Source organism: Pseudophryne corroboree, chromosome 1 (genome assembly GCF_028390025.1).
Source record: "Pseudophryne corroboree isolate aPseCor3 chromosome 1, aPseCor3.hap2, whole genome shotgun sequence".
In the NCBI taxonomy this organism is placed as follows: Eukaryota; Metazoa; Chordata; class Amphibia; order Anura; family Myobatrachidae; genus Pseudophryne; species Pseudophryne corroboree.
In genome coordinates, this window is record NC_086444.1 from 391,484,683 (window position 1) to 391,498,275 (window position 13,593).

A 13,593-nucleotide genomic window follows, 5' to 3' on the forward strand; every position below is an offset into this window, starting at 1 on the left:
CACTAATAACACTTTTTTTAATGTCCTTGTACAAACTGGGAATTGCTTGTCTTGTTAAGTAGAATCTAGATGGGATTTGGTACCGGGGAAACAGTACGCTAATAAACTGTCTAAATCCCAATGCACTAAATGGCAGATACTGGATGCACGTCAAACACAAGCATAGTTGTTATGGCCCAGTAAACCGCTTTGCAAATTGGTGACTGCTGTCATACTTCATCTTCCTTGCAAAGGATTGTTGAACAGTCAATTGTTTTGTTAAACTACAAAAAGTCTTTAAGGTTCCCTCCTGGCATGAAGATCGACTCCCAGCAGTAACAGTAGCAGCAGTATGCATAGCACTTAAGGATCCTCCGGAGGAATCCTGGATAGGTTACTCATGCCTATGAAATTTACAAAGGATTATTTCTGATCCCGATTGAGGAGGAAATTGACTTGGACTCTCCTTGGGGATTAATGATATTTCTGAACACACAGTTGGTTTCTGTGCCTTAACAAGTTTTTTTAAGTATTCTACACCAGTCATAAACACAGCCTTCCTTGCCACTTCGTGTAGTGAATGGCATATTGCCAATTTTACATTTCTCGACAGCTAACTCGACTATTTTTTTTATTTATCACCTAAAAATAAAGCTTAATTGATTTTACATGCCCGATACACCATTGGATATCGGCCTAAGGAGATGACATTGATGGACTTACATTGTCAATGTCATGACTAGTGGCAGCAGCTTCAGCACTACTAGTAGTAAGTGGTTCCTGATCTTTCAATTGTTTTCCATTTCTATGTGTCACACAGTGTTGCACAAATGAGTCAGAAATATGTATTATTATTTCTTATATCACACACCGGCAGTTACAGTATCACACAAATGAGTCAGAAATATATATTTTTACAGACAGCAGTTTAGCTTCACCGAGAGTGTAGCACAAATGAGCCAGAAATATGTATTATTATTTTTTTATATCACACACCGGTGGTTACAATGTCGCACAAATGAGTCAAAAATATATATTTTTACACAATGCTGTTTAGATTCACTGACAGTGTTGCACAAATGAGTCAGAAATATATATTATTACACACTGTGGTTTAGCTTCACAACAGTGTCACACAATAATGTATGAGCAGGAAATAATATACTGTGGTCTGACCAGCAGTGTCACAGTATTTATGAAAATAAAATAAAAACTGTATACTACATTGGGGTACAGCACAAACATAAACAAAATAAGTATACTTTTAGGCCATTTTGTTTTTAGCTTTTATTTTTTTAGTTTTACAATGGGGTAGAGCCCATGAATGGACAGACAGATCACCCCATTCAGATACAGCAGACAGAGCACCCTTTTTTCAGATACAGCAGGCAGAGCACCCCTGGACTGATACAGCAGACTTAGCACCCCTGAACTGATACAGCAGACAGGGAACCCCCAGACTGATATGGCAGACAGGACACCCCTGGACCAATACAGCAGGCTTAGCACCCCTTTCAGATACAGCAGAGAGAGAGAAAGCACTCCTTTTTCAGATAGAGCAGGCAAAGCATCCCTGGACTGATACAGGAGACTTAGTACCCCTGGACTGATACAGCAGACAGGGCACCGCTGAACTGATATGGCAGACAGGGCATCCCTGGACTGATACAACAGACAGAGCTCCCCTGGCTGATACAGCTGATAGAGAAATATGGATCTTATAGTGTGGAGCAGAATGGTTAAGAGTTAACTTTGTGCATTGATAAGATCTATGGATAGACCTTTCTTTATCTCATAAGTTCATGCTATTGTTTTACTTAGGTCTGCCAGTCTGTTAGAACAAATTCACTTTGAACAGGACTTACATGGTGGTTATACAGGGGTCAGATGTATAGCAAATGATGGATGTAGTGTCCTCTTGACAAGTGACCCATGTTTGACTACCATTTGGTCCTTCATGCTTATAATTATAAATAGTGCTGTGTCTAAATCTTAGCAATAAGTCTTTTTAAGGTATACTGTTTGATTAGTTCTGGTTTCAGCTGTGACACTCTGTGGATAATGCCTATTTAAACCTGGAACATGTGTAACCAAGGTGTCTCTCAGTTCTTGTACTGAGGCACCCATATGTATGCATATGAATAAACTAACTATGCTGTTTCATTTGATCCTGGCTTATTCTCTGATTAATTTATCTATCACTTGGTGTTTTTTCTGCCCTACTGGAATCTGCACTGACTGTATGGAACCCATCGGTTATTGGACCATCTATCACAGAATTTAAGCTGCAGCAAATTGAGGATTTTTTTCTATCTTTTCTTTCTGTGGTATTATGGTACAGTCTGCCCCTCCTGTGCAGCAGATCTATCTGCAGACATGGACCTTTTCAAGGGGTAAAGATCAGGTGACTGCATACTTTTCCCTATGATTATTATCTTTCTGCATAACTTAATGTGATTCTTGTTTCTTATTGATTGTCTGCTGTTACATTATGCACTTCCTGTTTTCATGTTCTAATCTCATTTCTTTTTTATTCCCCTAATTTTGCAATGAGTTACATGACTTCTGTTTCTGCATAAAGTGATATTATCATGTGATCTAACATTGCCTACAAGGAAGAGTTATTTTGTTCTAAATATGTGCAAAGCTGCTATAGGAATTCTGTGTATGCCTGTGACTGTGTGCATGAATTGAAGAGTGTAAACTGATCTCTGGTTAGTACAGAAATTCAGGGATACATGTTGTTGTTCTAAGAATACTTGCTAGTTTAGGAATGTAGTTCTGGGCTTTCTCTCAGGTGGGAAAAGCCCATTTGATATTCACACCAGACGTAGCCATTGTAGGTATACTCAGTGTATTGAAATATCGGTCCTCTCTCTTGCTGTGGTAAGGGTCCCCATTTTTCTATATTGCCGGATTAAGGAAATTGCACGCTTGGGGCAAGGCCAGTCTACAACGAGGAAACTTCCTCTGAATACTCCGGCTGATGTGATGAATCGTAAACATTGTGTGATTGCTGTAAAGCATAGGTCTGCAAACTCGGTCCTCATTACCCCACACAGTGCATGTTTTGCAGGTCTCCTTACAGAATCACAAGTGAAATAATTAACTCCACCTGCGGACCTTTTAAAATGTGTCTTTGAGTAATTAATACACCTGTGCATCTGCTGGGTTACCTGCAAAACATGCACTGTGTAGAGTAATGAGGACCGAGTTTGCAGACCTATGCTGTAAAGTATTTGAAACAATGAAACACAAGAACACAGAATTCACTAACTTTTCCTCTTACAGGTGCATTTGACAGTGAAATTTTAAAATAATCTAGGGAATATGTTAAAAGGTTGTAATGAATGGAAATCCTTTTGTTTATGGGTATCTGAATCTGTGTCACTATTACCACACACTACAGATCCTCCACCTTATGCGACACATTCCATGGTTTTAAAAACTGACATAGATGAAGATAACAAGAGGGAGGAGATGTTATATCCCTATCTTCCCCAGGTTCTATGGAACCAATGACAAGGGACACAGGGAGCAGACTCTTCCCGAGTTGCTGCCTCTGCCCCTTCGCTCCTAGCTGATACTACACTACATGAATCGCCATCTCGGGCTCAGTCTCCAGATTCTTCTGGGATGCTTTCCCCACATTTAGCTGTAACTCCTTTGACAGAAGGAAGCGGTTGGCGCATGGTGCCACTTGCTTATACTCCCCTGTCCCAGCCTAACCTTTACCCTGTAGGGCTTATCACAGCCCCACCAGTGTCTGCTGGAGGAAATGCTGTCTCTTACTCGATGCATGTCCCCTGGATGGCATCTAACCTCAGAACATTAGCAGAGAAAATGCCTAACCCTTGTAAAGACTACAGGGCAGCTTGGGAACAGATAGCCTTAACTAAAAAATATTCACCATCCCACTTATAGAGATATCTTTCAATTGCTTTCAGCATTATTTAAACCAAATGATTACACATCCCTTTTCCAACATTTACAATGGACACCTACTGACAACCCTGATGCTCAGGGATTACAAACTAAATGGTTGGAATTAGAAACAGCTTTCAATAAGGCTTTTCCTGCTTTGATAGATTGGACTCAAATCATGGGAATTGCTCAGGATCCAAAGTAATCTGTAACAGATTACACTGCCAGATTCTTTAGGGCTGTTAAATGCCACTGTGGTATTCCTGACATACAGGGCAAGGAAGATTTAGCTCCCTTATTAATAACATCCTATGTAGAAGGTCTTAGAAAACCTATACAGTCCCAGTTTAAAACACAGGCACCGGACTGGAAAACTAAAACTTTGGCAAATGTAATTGAGTGGTCAAAACACCATGAAAATAATCCATATGAGAAAGATGCAAACAGACAGCAGAAACTAATGAACGTACAAATTAAAGCAGCTGAAGTTACATCACAGCAGGCAAAAACACACTCTCCCAGTGACAGGAGATCAGCTTCCAGAAAGGCTGTCATATGTTATAACTGTTAGGAAACAGGACACTCATCTTACGATTGAAGGAGACCTCCCAGAGGCCGAAGACAGAGATGTGCTGATGGTACTGGTAGGAGGCGTGCAGTTACTAATAATTGATATGATGCACTGGCTTCTGTGTTCCCAGTCTTACTTGAACAGGGGGTTATCGCTAAAACGCATAGCCCCACTAATACACTGATCCTTCCTATTAAAAAGGGGCGTGTCAATTCACAGCACCGTGGCACTTCATGGAGATTCATACAGGACTTGTGAGCCATTAATTCTGCAGTGCTCGCTTTGTTTTCTGTAGTTCCAAACCCTGCCACATTCATCATGCAAGTGCCCCCAGACAGTATGCATTTTTCTGTGATTGATTTATGCTTTGCTTTCTTTTCTATCCATATCCACCCAGACAGCCAGCACCTGTTTGATTTCACCTACAGAGGCCAGCAGTACACCTGGACCCACCTGCCTATTGGATATACTGATGATCCATCCATCTTTGAACAAGCCTTAAATTAAGATCTAAGTCATTTTATACCACCGGGGGCTCCATCCTCATTCAATATGTGGATGATCTTTTGCTTTGTTCCAATTCCCTTTCAGTATCTGAACAAGACACAAAAGATTTTTTACGTTTTTTGGAAGACAGGGGATACAAGGTGTCCAAGGGCAAACTACAGTTATGTTCCCCAAGGGACATTGCATTTCCCATGGCTACAGGCACATCACCACTATACATGTTGACACTATCCATAAGGTGCAGTTACCCTTGAACAAGAAACATGTGTGTGCTTTCTTAGGCATGACAGGATATTGCAGGCTGTGGATACCTAACTATTCAAAATTAGCGGCATCTTTGTATGAGTTAACAAAGCAGGCAATAGCAGAACCTTTGCAACACACAGATGAATCTAGGCAAGTGTTCTTCACATTAAAAAATATGCTTTTACAACCACCTGCTTTGGGTATACCACATTACAACAAACCTTTTTCGCTCTTTTGTCACAAAGTCATGGGTCATGCTGCTGGTGTGTTAACTCAGAGTCATACGGACAAGCAGCATCCCATAGAAAATTACAGTGCTGTTCTTGATCCTTTCACCCAGGCTCTTCCAGTGTGTCTAAGGGCCGTGGCTCCAGCAGCCACCTCAGTTGACAAATATGCAGGCATTTTCATCAATCAACCACTGTATTTGTATGTACCACACTTGGTTGCTACTCTGCTCACCTGCAAAAAATCTCAACACTTAACTACCTCACAGCTCAATAAGTGGGAATTAGCTTTGCTTGCCCCCAGTAACCTCATCTTCAGTAGTGTATTTTACATCCATTTGGTCAAAGCTGGTCCATTAAGGCAGGTGGCTTATGTTGGCATGCTTTGTAGTTTGGCACTCCTTTGATGGTACTGGGGAGATTCCAGCCCAGATGGTGGATATTTTATCTGCAAAGAAGTTTGCAAACTCATTGCATCTTGCCTGGGAGAGGGATTCATCAGTCTGCAGGCATGCTGGCTTGCAAAGCATCTCCACTGTGTTGAAAAGTTGAGCTGTCCTATTGTTTGCTGTCATGATCTCATTTGACAGGAACTGTGATTTCTAACAAGTGATAGCCGAATGATATTCTTTGTTATGCTTTGTTAGTTTTATTTTGTCATGCACTAGCTTAGTCTTCTTCCATCATCTTTCTAGTCTACTCCCCCTTTTATTGAGCTCAATAACACTGTTGTCGAACCAGGGAGCTCGACATTGTGGTTTCCGAGGTCTTATAAGCAAAGGGGCGATAATATCAACTGCAGCCATAACATCCCTATTATAATAACGGACAAAGGAACAGGAATCTTTACAGTTACTCAGTATAGCAGAGATCCAGATTTGCTGAAAGAGCCTGGGGAGTCATACCACTTCTTGGACGATACCTGGTCGACTCCACGGGCAGAGATCTTACTTGAGGGATTGCAACTGAGAACCAAAGGGAGTGGTGGTCAGACTAGATGACTGGGTTTATTTGTAGGTCAGTGACTTCTAATCCAATCTGAAAGACAATATCAACAGTGTGACCACTTTTATGTGTGGTAGAAGGAATGTGTGAAGCCCAGACCATTCATTGTGCACAGGAGGACTTGGCCAAGGCGTGAGAGCTCATCATCCAACCATGCATTGAAATCCCTGAGGATGAGCCATATTTGAGGTTCACAAACCAGGCTAGCAACAGTGTCTCCAATTTCTTGTAGAAATATATTTTAGTCTCCAGGGGGCCGGTAAATGAGAAATACTCTAAAACCTAATCCTTTTGAATTCCGGACAGCAATGCACTCAAATGAGCAAGTAATTTCAATAGGGTGGACCCTAAGTTTAAGTTATTTTTTTAAAGCAGATAGCCACCCTCCACCCCTGTGGTACAGTCTTATGTTGTGGATGACAGAGTAGTTTGTTGGGATCGCAGCCTCTAATATAGGTGCTGCATTTACATCTAGCCAGGTCTCTGTAATACAAGCTAGATCTGCAGATTCAATAAGGTCAGCAATTGTTGCAGTCTTGTTTCTAATAGATCTGGCATTACAAAGGACTGACCTGATTGGGCATATCAGAGGGCCTTCAGTTTTCTTTATGTTAAGTGCAGGAGCTCTGGGTATGGGGATAACAAAGCGAGAGTTGACGGTTCTGTTCTTCCAAGCACAGGTCCGTCTTTTGGGTATCACTTCTATTTGATTGTTCTTTGAATCTGGGGGTGAGCAGATTGGCAAAGGACTTAGGTGGTTACCGGGGAAAATAAATTTCCGGTCAGCTCACTACCCACGAATGCGCCTGTGTTTTCTTTTTAAAATGCCAAAATATTGGAGAATAGAAGCCTGTGATGGTGTAGGAACTGCGGAACGTGGTGGGTGGAGTGAAAGAATGAAGCTGGAGGAATACGTATACATTGGGTCATCAATGACAGAATACTATAAGTATTAGCTGCATATGATAATGAGAGTGGTAAGACAAATAAACTATGTATTGACTTGTGTGGACTTATTCAGTGGGTGGGTGGAGGCGTGGCCTGTAGCCACGGCCACAGCTATCATAAGAGCTAAAAGGATAGTGCAGGAATTAGTTTGTAGGTATGGACTGCCCCAAATCATATCCTCTTACTGAGGTACAAACTTCACAGGAATTGTATTCAGAGAAATTTGTGAAATGATTGGCATAAAGCAAAATCTCCATGTCCTGTATCATCCACAGTCAAGTGGCAGAATCATAAGAGTTAATCAGACTAAAAAGACTAAATTGCAAAATTGTATGAAACAAACTGGACTTCTGTGGCCCGAGGCCCTGTCGCAAGTCTTACATTAAATACAAATTATGCCAACAGGATCTCTACAGATCTCCCCATATGAAATTCTATTTGGGAGATTGCATAATCTTATGATGTTTCCATCTCCAGACCTTTCTACAGCTCAGGATGTGACTGTTAAATATCTGATCAAAATCAGCAGGCAGATCAAGCAGATACATGATGCTGTTATATATCAACAACCTGCTAACTCTGAGGCATGTCATAATTTAGTGCCTGGTGACTTTGTGATGATTAAAAACTTTTTGCATTCCAGCTCCTTGTCAGATTGGTGGGAATGACCTTGCCAGGTGTTGCTGACTACTCCATCAGCATTTAAAGTGGGAGAGAAATCTACTTGGATACACGTATCACACTACAAAAAGGTTTGTTCTGCTCCACCCAAAGATCAACCGGAAGACATTCTGCTGACAACGTCACCTGTTTTATTTCCAATAACGTGACTCCCTGGCCAGATAAGGTCACTGGTGAGTTGCCACCTAAGTTGGAAAGGAGCAAAGCTCCTCTACCCATCAAAAAATTAAGATAATTTGGATGCTGTTTGCTGTGTTCACTCCTGTCATGCTGGAGACACACATCACAGACTACGGACATGAGATAAAAGGAAAAAATGCCATACTGACTATTCATCAGGCTATTGCCAAAGCTAATAATGAGACTGATTGTTGGGTTTGCACACATTTACCAATGACATCTGAATCCGGAAAACCCTTAGTAGCAGTTTCTGTAACTTGGGAAGAGGCTCTGAAATTCGATTGGAGATATTGGTAAGAAAATATTTCAGGAACAAATAGAACTGTTAGAATCATTCCCCAAGGGCAGATATATTCACCCCCATTAGCAATAGTAGTTAGAATATGTCAACCAGTGGTTTGTGTAATACACAATGATAGTTCAACTAGAGTAGTGACATCCACCGAAGAAAGTACTAAATTATATACACTCATATCCCACACACAACAGATGGGTGGGACAAACTGCCCCCCAGGGGGTTCTAATCTTAAATCGTATGGGTGGAGGTAAATCTACATTTAGAGATTAATATGGAAACATAAACAGTTCAATGTTTAAAAGTTATGAAAAAAGTTTAGATATACATGGTTCCAACCCATACAGTAAGGAAGGTAACAACACCCATTTTTTCTTGTCCGCACTGTTCACTAATGTAGGAATGGCAGGTGTAGCACTCCCCAGAGGGTTTTATTGGTTTTGTGTAAAAAAATGCTTACTCTTAGGTAGCAATAGGTGGAAAAGGTAATTGTGATCTTACCAAAGTAGCACCAACGTTAAGAATTACCAAAGACCTTCAGTATATGGAATCACTTGAAATAAAGATGATAGACAGGTATTTTATAGAGCAACAAGAGGAGTAGTATACAAAAATAGATGGGAACAGTTCTTCTATTCACTCTTTCCATAAGTAGGAATAGGAATATTGTCAGAACTATATGAAGCTTACACCCAGTACATAGATAAGGTAGTGATCGAGACAAGTCATGCCATACAAGACATGAATGAAGAATTAGCCCATGTATGCAAGGTAGCTCTCCAAAACAGGTTTGCTCTGGCTCAATTGCTAGCTTCAGAGTAAGAAACATGTGCCTTGATAGGACAGGAATGCTGCACATTTATAACAGACAATCACAACGTAGTAGAAGGACATATTCAACAGGTAGAAAATATGCAGGAAGGAATAAAGAAAATAGGTGGAGAAGGATGGGACCCTTTTGGGTTTCTAGGAAATTGAATCTCTGCATTAATAGTAGGAGTTTTACAGTATGTTGTGATTTTTGGAATAATAGTATTAATCATATATGTATGCATCAAGTCGTGTTAAGATAATGTGTAAGAATAGCTCAAAATATGTCAGAGATCCATTTTCCTCTACTTCCCCGCAATTTGACTATGTTCCTATGCACCGAGGGATAATGCCCCCCAATCCAATTTTTCTGCCTTAAAACACATCTCCTCAGTATGTACAATCTGCTTTGACCTTAAAGTCTGAAACATCAAGTGGTTAACCAGAGGTATATGAGAGAGTAGGCTATGATGTGTGACAATGGAGTTTGTCAGAGGGAGGAATGATAGAGAAATATGGATCTTATAGTATGGCGCAGAATGGTTAAGAGTTAACTTTGTGCATCAATAAGATCTATGGATTGAACTTTCTGTATCTCATAAGCTCATGCTATCATTTTACTTAGGTCTGCCAGTCTGTTAGAACAAATTTACTTTGAATAGGACTTACATGGTGGTTATACAGGGGTCAGATGTATAGCAAATTATGGATGTAGTATCCTCTTGACAAGTGACTCCTGTTTGACTACCATTTGTTCCTTCATGCTTATAATTATAAATAGGGCTGTGTCTAAATCTTAGCAATAAGTCTTTTTAAGGTATACTGTGTGATTAGTTCTGGTTTCAGCTGTGACACTCTGTGGGTTGGACAATGCCTATTTAAACCTGGAACATGTGTAACCAAGGTGTCTCTCAGTTCTTGTACTGAGGCACCCATATGTATGCATATGAATAAACTAACTATGCTCTTTCATCTGATCCTGGCTTATCCTCCGATTAATTTCTCTATCACAGCTGACAGCACACCCCATCTGGACTGATACAGCATACAGAGCACCCCTTTCAGATACAGTAGACAGAGCACCCCTTTCAGATACAGTCGACAGAACACCCCATCTGGACTGATGCAGCAGACAGAATACCCCATCTGGACTGATACAGCAAAGCACCCCTTTCAAGTACAGCAGACAGAGCACTCCTGTTCTGATACAGCAGACAGAGAACTCAATTCAGATACAGAATTAGAGCACTTGTTTCAGATACAGCAGACAGAGCACCCACCCCACGCCAGACAACACAGTACTGAGATGGACACATCTATCCAGTACATGCTCCACAACTGGAGTAAAGATGGCACCAGTGCATGGGGACTTTTATAGAATACAAAACCTGTGAGAATCCAAAAATTGGGAAGATGATTTTCGGCCTCGCTTTGGGATCCGCGTAAGCTAGGAAGTCCCAAGCCGGACTCAGATCCTGGCTTGGATCTTAATTTTCGGGTGGGTTTGGTTCTCCGAGAACCGAACCCGCTCATCTCTAGTTTATTCTGTGCTGGGCACTCTCCACCATTCTATGTGTTGATCAGGGTTGTATTTCAGACTGACCTACTCAACTGGTACATGGAGGAACACGCTGCCACCCACCAATTATTATTATTATTTGTCATTTGTACTCTAGTTTCTTGAATAACAGTAACCTTCTTTAGGATCATAAATACACACACACACACAAACAAACACAAACACATAGTTATACAGATGGAGACATGCTAATTGTGGCTCCGTCTGCACCAAGTCCTGCCAATTGCTGTGAATGGGATGTGCATGCATGTGAGAGGTGCATGTGCCCCATTCACTAAATGGAAGCATCTCTGTGCACTCCCGTAGCGGGGTTAGGCACCGGATTGCCTAATCCCGCTGGGAGTGCATGTTTGCAATGGTACTGGACTAGATGAACATGGCTCCATCTGTATATGAGCTCTAGAGCAGCATAGAGGGAGACACTGACACTAATAAGCTTTCCTATAAGTCCTTTAGGAATCTTGAAAGTCATCTGACTTGAAGAACTATAAAAGACTAGGAGAGATTATCTCTAATAGGGGGTTTAATTATCTGAACAAATACCACAGTAATTGTTTGGAATTTCCTTAAAGCTGTAGGACTTGAGGAAACCACAAAAAAGAGTATACTGTACTTTCACTAATAAGGCCTCTGAGAATGTTGTTATTGATGAAATGCATTGAGTGACACATTATTGTTATTCAAAGCGATTTGAATGGATTGATACCAAGCCAGCAAAATTGTGGGCACCAACATGAGTAAAATTTTTGTTATCGTGAATTTTTATGTTCTATGTGAGGAAATGTTTTAAACCCTGTTTTTTGTGAAATCTTTTTATTACGCATTTTTCACCAATAATAAGAAATATTATGACTAAATACAACAGAAGGAATCATTAGTGCAAGCTGATGAATAGATAAACATCACATGATGAAACAACATTATGAAAGGAGATAATCACAAATGAGTAGGAGACAAGTCAATAAAGATACCAAGAACACAATGGTATTTGCGTAGAAAGTTGATGAAGAAAACAAAGACATAAGTATATGTCAAATAGCAATAAACATGTGAATATCCATAATCCGAACAATGGATCTAAAACAAGAATGAAGGGAAGGGCTTGGGGTAGGAAAAGAAAGGGGGCGGGGCACACAAGAGGTAGAACATAAAATCAGAGAAAAGAAAGAAAGAAAAATGTCACTGGGACTACTGTGAAGAGTAAGAAAAAAATCTGTATACATGGGGATGTCTAATTGATGTAGAGGATGTCTAAAGAGGTTTTAAAAAGCTGTCTATTCAGATACCAGTCCATTTTTTTCAAATATTTAAAAAAAACCCTGTTTTAAGTAGAATTCAATTGTTAAATTGCATTTGTTCTCTTATTGGATCTAGAGATTGTTCTTATTAGGGTGCTCTCAGGATGATTTGAATAAAGAATAACCATCATACCTGCACCACTCAACAAAGCAGGATTAAATTAATAAAAGTATACTTATAAGGTAACTTTACTATAGTAGGAATTGGGCGCTCCCCCAAAAAAAACTATTTGATTCAAAAAAAACTTTGGTCCTTACTGGCAAGAAACTTTTTAGGGGGACAGCAGACAATTGTAAAATGTTATGAAAATGTGTACAATTTTAGTTAAATTCTGGTAAACTCATACTTAAATCTATAGTAAGCTGTTGGAATATGTTTAGCGCAATATAAGTATCTATTCAGAAATACTGTATACACAGTGTCAGACTGGGGCATGAAGGGTCCCCCGGGGAATGCAGTGATAAGGGCCCATACTTAGGGATGTGACTAGCCACCACAGCGGCTTGGCTAACCATGAGAGAGTGCATGGTCTGGGCCCATTACATTTTCTTTATAGTTAATACTGCTAGTGCATTCATAATAATGTACAAGATTAATGCACTGTAGAAACTACACAATAGTCCTGTGAAGTGTAATTTAACAAATGTATAATATATAACTCAAGTGCACATTATAAAACCTGATATATATATAAGCATTAGAAACTGCAGGCTGTCTGTGTCATTTTATCATGAGGCAAACAGGTCAGGAAGACTTGGTTTTATAAAGTGCAGCTGAGCATCAAGGATAGGCCTCAATCGTCCAGCTCAACTTTAGGTGAAGCTGTGTTTATTCCAATTTTTATTTTACCAGAAATTGTAAATTACTTGCTGTGACTTTTCTCTAATATCATTGTAAACATTATTTTTTCTGTAACAATAAACTTTGAAATTTTGACTTTGATTAAAAATCTAATCCTAGTACGGATTTCTGTGTTTTCAGAAACCAAGCCTGAGTGGCCTACAGCTACTGATGTTTTACATATGAATAACTGTGTGTGACAGGTAGAAACAAAGGCTACCTTGTGTTTAGATGCTAAACTCCTCCTGCTGGTGGCAGAGAAAGTGTTTGTATATCCCATCCCTGTGTGTCCAAAGTGAGCCCCATGTCACAGGCGGCGCTACTCAGATTGGCATATCTGGAGAAGTGAACAGCAGGTTCCTGACATTTGGGGCAGTACTGATGGTGTAATGGTTAGCATTACTCCCTCACAGCACTGAGGTCATGGGTTCAATTCCCACCATAGCCCTAACTGTGTGGAGTTTGTATATTCTCCCCATACTTGCGTGGGTTTCCTCTAGGT